The 17264-nt window shown below is 34.6% G+C and overlaps 1 pseudogene; it reads left to right on the top strand.

Moving 5' to 3' along the window:
* Positions 1 to 4174: 4174 nt before the first annotated feature.
* Positions 4175 to 4875, top strand: LOC149556409 (elongation factor 1-delta pseudogene; annotated as a pseudogene).
* The last annotated feature ends 12389 nt before the right edge of the window (positions 4876 to 17264 follow it).

Genomic DNA, 17264 nt, shown 5'->3' with positions numbered 1-17264 from the left:
AAGAGGACAAGAATAAGAGTCTACTACTAGTACCTAATCAAATGGAAAGGTATACCAATAGAGGATTCTCCTTGGATGAATAAATAAGACATGATCAAGAAATTATTTATTGTCATTGGTCTTAACTCAGTAGAAACTTGAGTTCTTTTCCCAAGAGAGTATGGTACACGACAATCTAGGTCCTAGTAGGCCTCATATAGGCAAAAAAAAAGGTGATTTTTGAGTAATTTTTCTTGGTTAAATAAATTTTTTTAAGGTTTTTTTTATACCATTTCCAATTATTTTCCAAAGTTATAAGTATTTAGGCTTTAAAATGCAAAAGTTGCTCAAATTGGCAAAGTTGTAAAACTCCATATTTTTGCAAAAAGAGGGAAAAATGAAAAATAAGTTGAAAATTTACCCCATGAATGTAGATGAGTTACATTAAATTATTTTTGACCTAAATAATCCTTTTGGTCTTTATTTTTGTATATTGATCAAGATTTGAAGTGATTTTTAAAATGAAATTTCTCTCGTTCCTTGTTTTTTAGTGTAAATAGTCTGTTAATGGCTCATTTTGGTTTAGTTTTCTTTATCACCATGATTTCACAATGATTAGGATTGATATTATTCTGAATCTACTTTATTTGCATTGTTTTCATGTTACCACATTAAGTTTTGATTAAGATATTGCAATTCTTTTGTGTTAAAGGGTTAAAAACCCTACCTAGGGTAACCCGTAAGCTTGTAAAATGTAAAAAATTCATTCAACAGAGGAAAAAATAAAAAATTGATGCATATTAATATTATTTTATATGCTTTACATTGTCCCATAGATACAGGGTATGAGTAGGATGTTTACAATGATTTTTGAGATGAAAAGGACTGATATCTCATATGTATCATTCAAAATAGGAAAGGTTATTAGCTTGCATGTGTAAGTGGTGGATGAATATTGGATTGGAAATTCTAATAAGATTGAGTGAGGAGCTTAATTTCATGATTTTACCTTTATAATATATTTGGTGTGTGATAATCAAGTCTCTTTTTATGACTATCCCTATCACGGCGATTGCGACAATCATAACAACAACATACATAACATCTATTTTAAAAATATGAATCATTTTGATTCAAGGTTTTATGAATGTATAAAGTGTTTCTAGATTTTTTAGGGTCCTAAAAACATGAATCTGGTAGAAATATACAATTATTCCATTAGGTTTATGCTAGAAGTTGTGATTGTCCTAGTTGTAGCTCAAACTAGTAATTCTTGTTTCCCGTATGCTTTAGTGCTTTGTACTCTTTTGTATGAAAGTATTGGGGTATTCATGTAATATGAATAGAAATATTATTGAATATAGTTTCCTTTTATACAAGTATGACTTATTTTCTTTGAGAAATGAGTAAGTTACACTGAGTTTTGTGGATAACCTATTCAGATTTCAATTTCCCAAATATGCAGTCTAAAGAATATTATTACTATTGACTTGCCTCCATTTTTGGCGATACTTTTTTGGGTCCAATTTTTTGGGCCCATCTAGTACCACTGCATGATCTAAGTGGCACCAAAATCCTTAGCCTATGGCTTAGTGGTTCATTGGAAATAGATTTTTATTGGATGCCAACATAGTTTATTGGTGGCAATTTTTATGCATGGCACAGTTGGCCCCTGTCTCACTTTGTGTGCCACCCAAAGTGAAGACCTTTTGGGCCCATGCCCCATTCTTTCTCCATCCTCCACATTGCTCAAATCTTTCATGATAGATAACACCCTTGTCAATTATGTACTAGCATTATCTAACAGGTCTATGTTCTATCATAGGGTACAGACAATCAACAACCTTATTGGTGGGTATGTTTTGGAGAATGAGAAAAAGTTTGGGCATAATTTTGGGTCCCACACTTTGTTGATGTACAACTCCTCACCTATCAACCCTCATTGGGAGTTAATTTTTTGTTGGCCCCTCCCCTTGTTTTTGGGTGTGAGCCTTGGTGGTTCACAAACCTCCTAGTTAGTCAATGCAGGTACAACTTATGCAAGGACATGAATTTTTTAAAGGATGCATTTGCATATTTTTTGATGCCTGCACTTTTTTCTATGGGCTCTTTTGTACCCTCACCCTCAATTCTAGGAATGTGGTTTGATTTTTTTCTTGGCAGTATTCAGGATTGATAGGAAGTTTTTTGCCTTGATGATGGTGTTTTTTTGCCTTTTCTAGAAAATCCTTTTTCACCACATGCTTTTATTGCCCACCATATTATTTTCTAGCACCAACTATTTTTTTTGGCACATTGGTTTTCTTGACAAGTTTCTTCGACAACCTAGTCTTTTCCCTAAAACATTAATTTTCTGGCAATAATAATTTTCTGCCAAACTGGATATTTTTCTAGCTATTAAGATATTTTTTGGATTTTTTTGCCATAATGATCGTCTGACCATCAAATTTGGGTTGATTACTTGTTAACATCAACATTGAATCATCACACCTGATTGCCCTTTTGGCTATGTTTAGACCCACCTTTGCAATTTTTCTCATATCTTAGGCATACAGACTCTATTTTCCACAAATAAGATATTTCCAGAAAGATAGTTCTGAGCCTAACATATTGGTGCATGTAATACTCATTTTTTAATGTTTTTTTTACAGCTTTTTTTTTTTCTATCAAAGTCAGGGTTCTTTTTTTCACTCAAAGAGAGATATCTCGAGCATATAGTCTCTGATTTGGAAATTCTTTAAATTGTTAGAAAAGTCTTTCTATACTCTTTCTAGTGATGCTAGTTGTTTTTCTAGCTTTTGCTCCAGGGACATTCTATTCAGTGTTTTGCATTTTTGCATTCTGATGGATATCTTGGTTATTTTAGGTCTAAGGATCGTTTTTGTTGCTTTAGATGATTTATCATGGGTTGTACTATCTATTATATCAATATTATGTCTCTTATGGTCTTCGAAGACATCTATTGTATGTATTTTTACAAACACACTAAGATAAAGTGTCATATTTCATTTGTAATTTTGTTTTAGTTATTTTTCCTTCTGATTCGAGCAATATCATTTGAGGCCACTCACGTAGATTATTTTATTCTTGGAATTCACCATATGTTGTGCCTTATTATACATGGACTACTTTAATTAAAGTGCCATGGGGAGTTGATGTTTTACCTTTGTTTGCCATCTTCCTTTGTCCAGTGAGATTCCCTTTTGTGACATTAGCCTCATGATGTTTTTGAGATTGATCACCTCAATACACACACATGTATTCTTTTGTGCATCTTAATTTTTTGTGCTTCTTGATTTTGGTTCATTAAAATTCAGTTCTATTAGCTCACTTTTCGAGTTTCCAATCACCTCACCCTTGTTTGCATTATGGGGGGTTCTATTGTTAATTCTTATGCTTCCTTGGTTTGATGGAGTGATCTATGTATTTACTATTTGTTCCTATGCACTAGGCAGATGCAATGGATGGGTACCTATGCATTTTGGTGAGATGGATCATTTACCATATAGATATTGTTCTTTTTTGTTACTACTTTGGTTGTAGCCTTCCATGTTTGATTGATTAGCTCTTCAGGCTTTGGTATTTCATGTCATCTATATCTTTGATTTTAGCTGTTTGCTTTTGTGTCCTCCTAATTCAAGTAGTGGCTTATGAGTGCACTCATACATATTATAGTCTTCTTTACCTGGTCAGGTTCTATTTCAATGGAGGTTCTTCATATTAGCAGTTACTTTTTGACAAAGCTTTGCAACTTCTACATGCTTCATTGGTGTTCTTCATGATCATCTTTTTGTTCCTATCTTCTAGGACATTCTCTAGTTTGGAGGCTTTTGTATTCCTTCAGCACTTATTTTAACATTCTTTCCATGTATTCTTGGAGTAGGGTTTTTTCCATGTTGTTTTCTCTATTTCTCCTCTTTACAAAGATTTGGTTGTGCTTGGGTACCTCAACAGGCCTTGTTCTCAGGACCCAAATTTACTTTCAATAGTAGTTTCTAGGTTTTTAGCTACTCCCTAAGTTTATCTTAAGGGAGGGTATTAGAGTAATAAGGTATTTTATTATAATCTCTATTTTTATTAAGCTAAAATTTAGGCATATAATAATTAATTCTTTTAGCTGTTTAATCTTTGTAGCTCCTCGATCTCGCTTGAATCAATATTGCGGCGATAACTGATTTTTGGATTAGCAAGTGTCATGGCAGTCATTTTTCCTAGCTTGAGCATAGAAGAAGGCCTCAAGAAACTTGATCAGTATCTCCTTTCGCGCACCTATATTACTAGGCATCAAGCTACACACGATGATATTACAGTGTTTGGTGCCTTGAGCAAAGATCCTGATCGAGCTTCCCCAATGTATCTTGCTAGTACAATCATATCAACGCACTTTTGGCTTCAAGCTTTCTAGGAAATAGTGCTGGTGTGAAAATAGAGGGAGGAGTTGATGCACCTGCTCCTCTAAAGGCAACTAAGGCTCCTAAAGAGGATGAAGATGATGATGATGATTTGGACTTGTTTGGTGAAGAGATAGAAGAATAAAAAAAGGCAACAGAGCAACAAGAGGCAGCCAAAAAATCATCAACTAAAAAAGAAAGAAAGATGAAAATCCTCTATTCTGTTGGATGTCAAACCATGGGATGGTGAGACTGACATGCAAAAGCTTGAGGAGACTGCTAGGAGTGTACAAATGCCTGACTTGGTCTGGGGTGCTTCAAAGCTTGTTGTTGTTGGATATGGGATTAAAAAACTTTAGATTATGATGATCATTGAAGATTACCTTGTGTCTGTTGATGATCTTATTGAGGATCATCTCACATCTGAACCCACAAGTGAATACATTCAGGGTTGTGATATTGTTGCATTTATCAAAATCTAATGATGCATCAAGACTTTTTGGTAGGGGGAGGCATAACAACTTTCCTTATTAGAGTTCTGATATTCTTTATTTGCAACTACAAAAGGTTCCACCAAACAAAGTGTGTATTAGAAAAATTCCTCGACATGCTATGAGCTTTGAAGCAAATTTATCCTTTCACTGCAAACTCTATAAAATTTATTTTTGTATAATGAATTAAAATATATTTGTTGTTGTCTTAAAATAAGGAACTCTGAAAAAGATAACAAAATTGTAGAAATGAATTCCTTCTACTCTTTTTTTCTTTGAAGCATTAGATTTCCATTAATTATTTATCGAAGGAAACTAATCTGGTTTATTGCTTTTAAAAAAATAAAAAATTAAATTATTTTATTAATTATTATCATGCAACCTAGGTTTTACCTTTTGGAGTTTTTGATCTCCTTTACAAGAATGGACCTCTCTTTGTAACAACACTTTTTTGATTCAATAACAATTTCTCTTTTTGCTCATCAAGAATGTCTCCTTTATGGATCTATGAATTCCAACCTCCATAGCTTTTGCATCTCTCTTTCCGTGACAGGTGTTTGCATGCAGTGATTCTTGGGAGCTATAGGGTTGAGCTTTCATCCAATTCAACATTAAATAATTTTGATTTCTTCCATAAAAATTCACTTTGTGATTTGAGGGGTGAAACAAATATGTTCCTAAAAACTATCTTATTTATGTGGTTTCTTGTCACTGTTGCTACATGAAGGTGGTAGCACTTTGTTATATGATTATTTGCACTATTGGTGACCATGTACGGTCTTGTGATATCTCATTATTCATTTGAAAAGTTCCTTAAGGTGTTATCTTGTAGATTTTGAATATCTAAATCAAGTTTTAGTTTGTATCTATTTATTGGGAAGTATGGCTATTCGACATTAGATATTTTCTAAGTTTTGCATAAACCTTTTCCTCTACATCACTAATGCATGGTACACTATACAAAATTGTATGTAAGATAAGATAGATTATATAATCATGATGAACAATAAATTATAACTACTACAAGGATCATCCAAAAAAGGTATAAGTCCATTGAAACCTCAAATGGTAATAGAATTACTACCACCCAAGCATGTAGAACCAAAGGTCCACTCCAACCATGTTGGGGAGATAAAATTAAGCCCCACTTGGATAATAAAGTACAAAGTAAATAACAATAGAAAACTAGGTAAGAGATCTTGAAATCTCTCTATTACATGCAACACTACTCATACAACAAGGGTAGACATACTAAACCCAGAGGAAACCATCCCATGTAGGAAACCTATAATGGATATAGGGAGTGTCATCAGATATGTATAACCCTTGAGTTATCTTGGTAGCCTCTTTGTACCTCAGTTTCCAAGTGACTATATGTGTCTCATATAAACCTCTAATGCAAACAAGGTTACTAACTATGCTACATACGATATGCTCATGATGACAAGAACCTTCCTCCACACCATCCTAACATGTACTAGCACTCAAGCCATGGACAAGGTACATAATTATCTTATTTATTTAAATCTTCAAACCCCCCATTTTGTGTGTTGCGAATCAAATTTTAGCAACATAATTCTATAGTTTACATTTGACAACAGTTTTCAAACAACACATGAATCAAATCCTATCAAATTAGAATTATCCTACATATTTCATTCCATAAATTTGAACAAACAAATTTTAGCAACATGGAAGACACGGGGTAGACAAATATTCCAAAATAATTTCTACAAAGGAGTTCTCAAACCCTACCTCAATTTGATAGTTGAAATTTCAAACAATGCGGTGAATACATACAATCCAAATACTCTTAAGCTTTCAACAATTCTTTAACTTCAATTCCCAAATTTCTCTCATAAAAGTTGTATATATAAGAATGAACTACAAACCCTCTAATAAACAACTACTCTAACTAGGGTTTTTTGTTGCCTAATTTCAAAAAGCCACTAACTTTAATAAAATATAATTGTTTAATTCTTTCATACACACTAAAAGTTCTTTTAAAAAAAATCTTTTTATTTTATTTTCTCCACTTAGTTATTTGTGCAAAGCATTTTTAAAAACAAAATTTAAATGTAACTCTATTTCAATCATTATTAATAAAATAATTACAACGAATCAATATCAAATATTAAATATTTTAAGACATACAAAATCACTATTAAACCCTTTGTCCCATGGCTTATTATTCTATTAACCTCTTTCTAACATGCATTCTTGAGCTTGGAATGATTGATAGCATGCAAAACTTAAGGAGTGATGAAATCAATAGCAAAGATATCACAAAGTGTCACCTATATTGGATATATTCAATATAATTCCGCACATGAGAGAACAAAAATAAAGGAGATGCAAAAGAGGGAATGCCCATCTAGTCCCTAATAGAGACACAAAAAACTATGTAGAACAACCTAGGAAAGGAATATGCAAATGTAAATAAGGGTTATATTGAATTTATAAAATTGTGGTATGCCCCTTTTAATTTTTGTAATTTCTATGTAGGATGATTTTCCTAGGATAGACTAGAGGTTTTCTTCTTTGTTCTTTCCTACCAATGCTTGTTTTAATGAAGACAATGTAATATTTTTTTAATTAATAAAGTTTATATATCTTAGGCCTTTTACTGCTAATTTAATTAATTTTTTAAAAATCATTTTATCCAATTTCTCAAATTAGAGTTTTTAATTGAATCTTTTAAATTAAAATACATATTTGATTAATTGCTAATTAATTTAAAAGCATCATATTTTATTTTCTTTTTATTCAAATAATATTTAATTATTCTAATATCATAAGATTAAGCCAAAAGTCATAGTTAAATTATTTACCAAGTAAACCACATAGCCAAAACCACATAAAACACATAAGCAAAACTGAACAAAGTCAAAGTCAAACAACACACACAAAGAAAGACTCACGAGTTTAAAAAGGTAGGCGGTTAGATACTATTAACCTCATAATGGTTTTTGACACTTGAGTGCTAATACACTTTACCACTTTCTATATTGGAGCCGAGTACACCATGTATGCCGAGCCACAACATGAGCCGAGTTAGGAAAGACTTTAGGTGCCGAGTGAAGATAAGGTGCCGAGTGAAGTTCAAGTGCCGAATGACTCTAGGTGCCAAGCATGATACAAGTGCCGAGTGATATTTAAGTGCCGAGTCATAGATGATGCCGAGCAATACAGAAATGCAACAGGAGCTGAGTAAGCCAGTTTGATATTAGTGCCGAGCATCTAGAATTAGCAAGTGCCGAGTAACACAGAATGTACATATGAGTTTGTAACTTCATAGATTCATATGTAAACCGTTTTCATGGCTGACATATGACGAATCTTGAAGGATTAAATGATAAGATCAAATATTTTTTATTTTCTATGCAATCTACATGCAACCAATAAGAAAAATGGAGAAGGCATGCAACCAATAAGAAAAGTGCAAGGAATGAGCAGGAAGCAAAGATTCAATATGGATCGTAGATCCATGCCTAACCCTAAGTCTTGGAATGTCTTTATAAGGAAGATGAAATCTCATTAGAAAGAGAAGTGGATGAACAAGGGTGTGGAAGGAACACTATTTCAGAGTAAAGAGTATCAGATCTAAGAGGATCAAGATTAGAGAAAGCAGATCAAGTGCATGTATTCAACAAATGAAGGATTGTAAGCTATCAGGTTTATTGTACCTAATACTCTCTAGTAATTGTATTAGAATGAAAAACCCTATGGTGATAGGTTAGCTTAATAGCTATTTTGTAGATCCTTTAAATAGGTGATTAAATCCTTTAACAAGGTGACACTTCATGTAAAGTGTTTGTAAATCCTTTAACTAGGTCACTATTGATATAGTGTAAAGCCTTTAACAGGGCAGACCATCAGAAGTGGTTAAATATTATTACTGCAGTGATTTTGTGGGTATCATCCCCACCCCAGTTTTACCTTCTTATTTTTGGAGGGTTTTTGAGTTACCAAAATCTCAAGTGTTATGTGGTGATGCTTACGTGTTTCTCATAATTGTCTGATATGTTCATATGCATGCAATCTACTTTTAGTTAAAAAGTATTAATGATCAAAATACAGTACTTCTGATTCAACCCCCCTCTCAGAAGCATTCTTCCTATTTGAATATTCCAACAATTGGTATTAGAGCAAAGTTCTCACAAGAAGAAGTCTAACAACTTGGAGAAAAAGATCTAAAGATGGAAGTCTTCAAACTTGGGAAGATTATTGACAATCAAGTGATTGATGTGAAACTGGCTCTACACAAAGTAGAGGAAGCAATGGAGGAATTGAAAAAATCCTTGAAGAAAAGGAAGGATATAGCCATAGCTGAAAATGATATAAACTACAAGGAGATTGATACCACAAAATTGTGTGCCAATGGAGACACCAAAGAGTTTGATGCAACAATAGCAGAACTGATGGAGAAAAACAAAGTTCAAGCAAAAGAGATAAGATCTCTCAAGATGAAACATGAATCACAGGCCATAATGTTATGTGAAATCACTAAACAAAAGAAAAGAGCAGTTGATGACAAAGTCATGATGGCAAATGAAAAAAGAAATTTTGCAAACAGACTTGAAGAAAAATGTACTGAATTAACAAGGATCTCAAACATGCAGATGGATACACTTGCCCAAATGAGGAACCTTCATCATGAACTCAATATGAAAGATATTGAGATCTCTACTTTGAAGATGCAGAATGAACAATTGAAGAATGAATTAAACAGAGAAAAAGAGGTAGCAGAGAATCTCAACAAGTCAAGTGAAGCCATCAAGTATTTTGAATAGTTGCTGAAATCCCCAAAATTCGCCCATGATACATCAGGACTTGGATACAACAGCATTGAAGTTGGAGAATCATCAAAGAGTGTTGAGTAAAGAAGTGACAAAGGTAAGGATTCTAAACCTACTTGTCATTATTGTAATAAAAAGGGACATACTGCTAATATTTGCAGGAGTAGGAGATTCAATCAGCCAAATACACCCAAGAGCAAGGGTTACTGTCACAAGTGCAACATGCAAGGACACACAAAACAAGATTGTAGATCCAATATCACAAGGACTCAAAGATTTGATGGACATTGTCATAATTGCAAGAAGTATGGACATAGAGCATTTGAATGTAGATCAAAGCCTATGTGGACATCAAATCAACCAGCAAAATCAAAAGGAAATGAAAGTCACTATCATTGGGATTGCAACACTAGGAATAGCTATCATTATTGTCAGGAATATGGACATACACCCCAGAATTGCATAAGAACACATTTCAAAGGTAACTATAAAAGATGGTTGAGCCAAACTACATGTTTTAGTTGTCTGAAAACTGGGCATACCAGTAGAAACTGTCCTACAAGGTCAAAGGCACCCAAGACTGAAGAAAATAAGGGCAAATAAAAGATTGATGTCGAAAAGATAAGGGGGCAAATGAATAAGACTTGGAAAAAGAAAGATGAGTGCAACACATCAAGTGGAGGGATCACTTCAGCCAATGGGTCAAGTGATTACACTTCATCAAACTAAGCATGAGAAATATATGAGACTGATATAAAAAGTTATATCACACATCAGTCCCAAGACAAAGAAGCAATGCAAAGTATAAATTTGCATGAGACAAGATGTCAAGACAAGATCTAAATGATGTTGTCGAGCTGTCTTTGGATGTCGAGCTAAACTCCAACACATGCCGAGTTCCTAACAGTGACCGAGTTGATAACTGATGCCGAGTTGGTTAACTCCAATGCAAGCTGAGTAAAGTGGAAGTGTAGTACAAGCTGAGTAATGTTAAAATCCATCAGAAGCTGAGTTGGCAGTTGAGCATTTAATGCGATGAAAATAGGGTATATTATCGTGATTCCAATTAGTTTTCCTCATTGTGATCAAGAAGCAAAGAAGAGAAAGAGAGAAGAGTGACTTCATAGCAGAGAATCTAGCATTTCAAGTAGATTGCAACATCTCTCAACACGTTTTCATTGATCTTGAGGTATTTTTATTTGTGCCAAGCTACACAGTTTCATATTTCGTAAAAAGGAAACCCTAGTTTGCATAAATGGTATCAAGTTCCAAGAAAATCGAGGACAAAGGGTCGTTTGAAGTTCAGTTAGTGTCTAATGAGGTCAAGCAACCTGAGTTTCGTCCCATTCCTGAAGTTGCATACAAAAATGACCCAGCCAGAGCTCTCTCCCAAATACCCCCAAAAGTTGTAATGGTTCAAGACGTGAGAAGATGCTACAATTGTAAGATAGGAGCCCTAGGAGATATGGAAATAAGGCAAGCCTATGAGAAATTGTGCATAGATGGAGTCTTAAAAGATGAATTCAAAATTGTTGAAAGAAAGGGTTTGACCCGAGTTTTGAGCTTTCCCACCATATTCAAGACAGAATGGGTTAAACTTGTGTTAAGCAGAATTCATGGTGGAAGTCTTTGGTTGGAAGATATTCCCATCAAATTAACCAAAGGAATCATACATAGGGTAACTGGGTACCCTACCCTAGATTGGTTCAAAACCTTGAGAAGTGAATCGAAGGAAGTTATTGAAAAGAACACTGGTGCTCAATGGAATAAAAGAGGAATGATAATTCACACCATTCAGTATCCTCTAGTTGAGTTTATTGTTAGAGTCATTGCCCATAAGTTCTATCAATCCAGTAGACTCAATAGTGTGCCATGTACTGCAGTAGATGTAGGTTATAAATTGGTGAAAAAGGATCACACTTATGATCTTGCAGAACTGCAACTACAACAGATTACTGAAAATCTAGCTACCATAAGAAGGACAAAGGGTGCTCAATGCAAATTAGGAGCAATTCTAGTTTGTATATTCTTTTATGTTCAAAATGAGGTTCCCTCTTTCGGCAAAGTTACATGGAGGAATGATAGAACTATCATTGCCCAAATCAATGAATATATAGAACAGATGGGAGCAAATTTTGATACACTGATGACAAGTTATTTTGAGGATTTCAAGAAATCCATGAAGCAAAGATCAAGAATACCAGTTTCCTTAGTGGAAAAACATACTAATGATTTGTGCTTCTTAGTTGACATTGATTTTACCTATATTCAAGCAGTAATTCCAAGGGTGAGATGGCTAAGGCCATTTGGATATGAAATCAATATAGATGAAGCTTCTACAGCAATAACTGCATTATTGGCAGAAGAGACAGATAAGAGTGCTCCGCACTTTGGCACTTATGATGTGGTAAGATCAAAGATAAATATGGAGTTAAAGACTGCCTCCACATTAAAGAAGAAAGAAAAAATGTTGAAGAAGATTAAAAAGAAATTTGGTGAAGGAATTGAGGCTGAAGTAGAAGAAGATGAAGATGACAATGATGATGATGAAGATAAACAAGAACAAGGCCCAATGGAATTGACCCAAGGCCTAGGTGAAGACAAGGAGGAAGGTGCAGAGGAAGAAGAAGCCAAGGAAGCACCAACTGAAGCTGAGTCAAAGAAAAGGAAGGCAACAGAATAGTCTCCAACTCAGCAAAAACCAAAGAAATTTTCTATGCCATCACCTCAAAAGCCAATAGCCCGAGCTACAACAAGGGCCTCCACTAAAAAGGCTAAAGAGGAAGCTACGAAGAAGAAACCAATCAAGGAAACACAGGATGAGCCGAGGAAAAGAAGAAGATATGTGGCTCAACCTGATACTGATGAAGAAGATCAATCTGAAAAGGTAAGCCATTTTTCAGTTGATACTTTATGTAAAAAGATTGGAAATGGTGATTTAAGCAACTTAAATAAAGTTGATTTCAATAAATTTACTAAAGAAGAACATAATAGGACAGAGGAAATAGTTTATGGAATGATGGCACAGTTCAAGTACACTCCTCTTGAACTAGATGGACAATTTCCAAAAGAACTGTCTAAAATTGTAGAAGACAAATGGCATTTTTGTTTGAAAATGGAGAAGGAGATGAGGGAATCAACCCTAGCAAGCATATTGCCTGATTTGACTAAGGAAGAAATAAAAAAAGTGGTCAAAAGGCATAATACTAGGTTTACACCTAAGTATAGGGCATTCTTCATTCTCCAAAACAAGATGGAAGAAATTGTTCAAAGAACAATGAAATCATGGAAAAACTTGTACAAAAAGATTGAAGATTTTCTTGAAGAAGAATACAAGGAAGAAGTTACCGCTCCACCAGAAGAAAGAAGAAGAAAAGAAAGAAGAAGAAGAAAAGAAAGAAAAAGAAGAAGAGAAAGAAGAAGAAGAGAAGAAGGAAGAAGAAAAGAAAGATGGAGAGGAGGAAGAGACACTAGAACAAGATGTAACGGCAATAGCTAAGCAAGAGCAGCAACCAGACTAGAGTGTGCAAGACACACAATTGCCACCCTCTAGCCCTCCTCATGTACCCATCACACCTGCAGAAACTATAATTATAAAAGATGTTCCTGACACTTCTGGTCAGAACATCAATCCATTAACTGCAGAAGACCTCAAAAGAATCCTTAACCAATCTATGCAGCAAGCAAGATTGTGTATAGATCCAGTATTGGTCAGTATGGATGAATTACAAAAACTAGTAGAAATCACAGTTAGAGAAAAGGTGAATCCACAAGAACCACCTTCCATCATCTCTACAGCTACTAGTGGTCAACCTCAAATGCCCATAGTTATTTCATTAGGCATAGTTGACACCTCAATACAGAAGCCGAGTGTAGCTGTAGAAAAAGAAATAGAACAAATAGGACAGACTATTACATCTGATCCTACAACACAAACACAAGGTGCACTTCCTAAGATTACCATAATTGATCAAGGTAGTAGACAGTAGGAGGAGAAAATAGAGGAAACCCCTAAAGAGCAAGAGGCAATACAAACATTGATAAATTTTCCTACCTTGGGAACTCCTTCACAATAGCCATTGCAAATATCTGCACCTGGATCTAGTACTACAAAAGTTGCAAGGGTACTTCACTATGGAGACCCTGAATTAGATGAGGAGATAGTCATACCAGGATATGACTCAAAAACAATAACCATTGACCAAATCAATGAGGTGCAGGAAGCACTGAATAGGAGAAAGAGACAAGAGATACTCAGGAGGGAGTATAAACAAAAGCAAACACTACATGAGATTAAGGACATCTTTATGGATGCCTTCAGTTTGCAGTCACCAGATGAGTCAAAGCATATCATTGAGCAATTATTAGATATTGTTGACTAGGTGACAAATGAAGACCAAGAGACAAATGCAAAATTTATAGAATGGTCTGAAAGGAAATTCCAGGGAAAAGTAAATGAGCAAGTATCAGGTCAAATTGCACTCTCCCAGGTTGAATTGGCAAAGCTAATAGACAAAGTGAAAAAGGTACTTGAGAATATATTCTCATTGTACAAAAAGTTGTGTGATTTTTCATACTTCACATAGGAGACAAGCCAAAAGATACTGAGCTTGGAGAGAAATTTAAATATTACAAGCATGCAGCTACCAAATGATCTAGCTCAAAGTAAGAAGCATTTTTCTCAATCGCTTCACACTGAAAAAGAAATAGTTGTATTAATAGCAGATGAGGCCAATATCAAGGCAAAACTGATACAACTCCAGTCCTCCATTACCCCACATTTGGAAATACTCCATAAGGAACAAGTCTATGCAAAAACTGTTCTCAAGAAAGATCCCAATCTTTCTACTTCAGATGGACTTATTCATCTTGCTGCAGAGACTGCCATCCAACACAAGTCACTGGAAATTGCTTTGAACAATTGGGATGCAACTCTCAGAATGATTATGGAGGTAAACAACACATTTTTGGCCAAATATGGTCTTAACCCTTAAAATCCTTTGACATAAGTGTAAAAAAGGGGGAGATATATATCTTATTAATTAAGGGGGAGATATTATAAGATGCATGGGGGAATGAGAGAATGGGGGAAATAAAACCAAGGAAACCAAGGGGAGCATGATATACAGATAATAACACAAACAACCAACTCAGGGGGAGTTACAATAATTTTGAGGTATATATATTGTAAGTTACACAAATTTTGATTAAAGGTTTTTAAAACCTTTGTATATACCAAGCAGATTAGTTAATGTACTCATAAGATCGGTTAAGTGTTTTTGTCACTCATGTCAAAGGGGGAGATTGTTAACCTCATAATGGTTTTTGACACTTGAGTGCTAATACACATAACCACTTTCTATACTAGAGCCGAGTACACCATGTATGCCAAGCCACAACATGAGCCGAGTCAGGAAAGACTTTAGGTGCCGAGTGAAGTTCAAGTGCCAAATGACTCTAGGTACCGAGCATGATACAAGTGCCGAGTCACAGATGATGCCGAGCAATATAGAAATGTAATAGGAGCCAAGTAAGCCAGTTTGATATTAGTGCCGAGCATCTGGAATCAACAAGTGCCGAGTAACACAGAATGTACATATGAGTTTGTAACTTCATTGATTCATATGTAAACCGTTTTCAGGGCCGACATATGACGAATCTTGAACGATTAAATGATAAGATTGAATATTTTGTATTTTCTATGCAATCTACATGCAACCAATAAGAAAAATGGAGAAGGCATGCAACCAATGAGAAAAGTGCAAGGAATGAGCGGGAAGCAAAGATTCAATATGGATCGTAGATCCATGCCTAACCCTAAGTCTTCGAATGTCTTTATAAGAAAGACAAAATCTCATTAGAAAGAGAAGTGGATGAACAAGGGTGTGGAAGGAACACTATTTCAGAGTAAAGAGTATCAGATCTCAGAGGGTCAAGATTAGAGAAAGCAGATCAAGTGCCTGTATTCAGCAAATGAAGGATTGTAAGCTATCAGGTTTATTGTACCTAATACTCTCTAGCAATTGTATTAGAATGAAAAACCCTATGGTGATAGGTTAGCTTAACAGCTATTTTGTAGATCCTTTAAATAGGTGATTAAATCCTTTAACAAGGTGACACTTCATGTAAAGTGTTTGTAAATCCTTTAACCAGGTCACTATTGATATAGTGTAAAGCCTTTAACAGGGAAGACCATCAGAAGTGGTTAAATATTATTACTGCAGTGATTTTGTGGGTATCATCCCCACCCCAGTTTTACCTTCTTATTTTTGGAGGGTTTCTGGGTTACCAAAATCTCAAGTGTTATGTGGTGATGCTTATGTGTTTCTCATAATTGTCTGATATGATCATATGCATGCAATCTACTTTCAGTTAAAAAGTATTAATGATCAAAATATAGTACTTCTGATTCACCCCCCCCTCTCAGAAGCATTCTTCCTATTTGAATATTCCAACAGATACATGTCCCCCTTCTCAGGACAAGTAATTCTACTTTGGCTATGATTGGACTTGAACATTATCTCCTCATTTTTACCATTGAGTTATACTGATAGGGCACACTCATCCTAGCAATTCAGGGAAGTCGATGTCTAGTACCTGCAACCTGCATAAAAGATGAGTGCATGTACATGTGTATGTATATCTAAGCTAAATAGGAAATGATGGGGATTAGTAAATCTTGTAGATCTTGACTAGTAGATGACTATGACTCCATCCCATAACCACATCAGACACACTAGACATAAATATAAAACAAACACACACCATACACATGCAAGTATGAGGTAAGTACCATAAATAAATCATGAATACAAATAACATTAGATTTCACTATAACAACTCATCATCATGAAGATACAAAAACCATCATTCAGAGACATATCATATGGTATCATCAAGAAAACAATTACATTTACATATTGAAGCATTTGCATTCAAATATCACTTAATGGCTAACACGTTTGCAGGAGATTCAACTAGAGCTTGATAGAGAATACACAATGATAACAAAAATGGATGGGTATTACATACAACCCTAAAAAATTCCAAGTTGATTAATTCCATAGGTACATTAGGAAGGCGAGTTGCCCTATCTACTTTAAAGTTTTATAATTTAATATGGTTAAATTTAGGTTTCCAATCTAAAAATGTGAACTCATAATCTTTAAATATAGGCCTATTTCTATTTAGAAAATTATTTTTAATATTTGAAGAGTGACATTTCAAAAGATAAAATCATTAGAAAGAAAATCATTACTTACCTGATAACCATAATTAGACTTGAACCGATCAACAATTTCTAGCCTAGGGGTGTCATATCCATTACATCTAGTGAAAACCCCATATTTCTTGTAGAAATATACTACTTTCTCTATGCGACTTGATCTCATTTCCATAATAGAATTTGTTCTAGGTTTCTCTTCCTCAATTCCAGGTTTGTTGAGTTTAGGGTTTTACAAATTTTTCCATTTGATGGTTTGATTATCTGGCTAGATGAATAAATTTCTGCTCCTTTGATAGGAAGTATTCCTTTGATGTTTCCTTTATCTTACCATTATCCATCCATCCTCTTTATCCCGGCCTTCACTACAATCTTGAGATTG

This window comes from Cupressus sempervirens, chromosome 5 (genome assembly GCF_028749045.1).
Source record: "Cupressus sempervirens isolate cs-2001-9-10 chromosome 5, ASM2874904v1, whole genome shotgun sequence".
In the NCBI taxonomy this organism is placed as follows: Eukaryota; Viridiplantae; Streptophyta; class Pinopsida; order Cupressales; family Cupressaceae; genus Cupressus; species Cupressus sempervirens.
The sequence above is the reverse complement of the archived record's forward strand: the minus strand, read 5'-3'. Positions and strand labels throughout refer to the sequence as shown.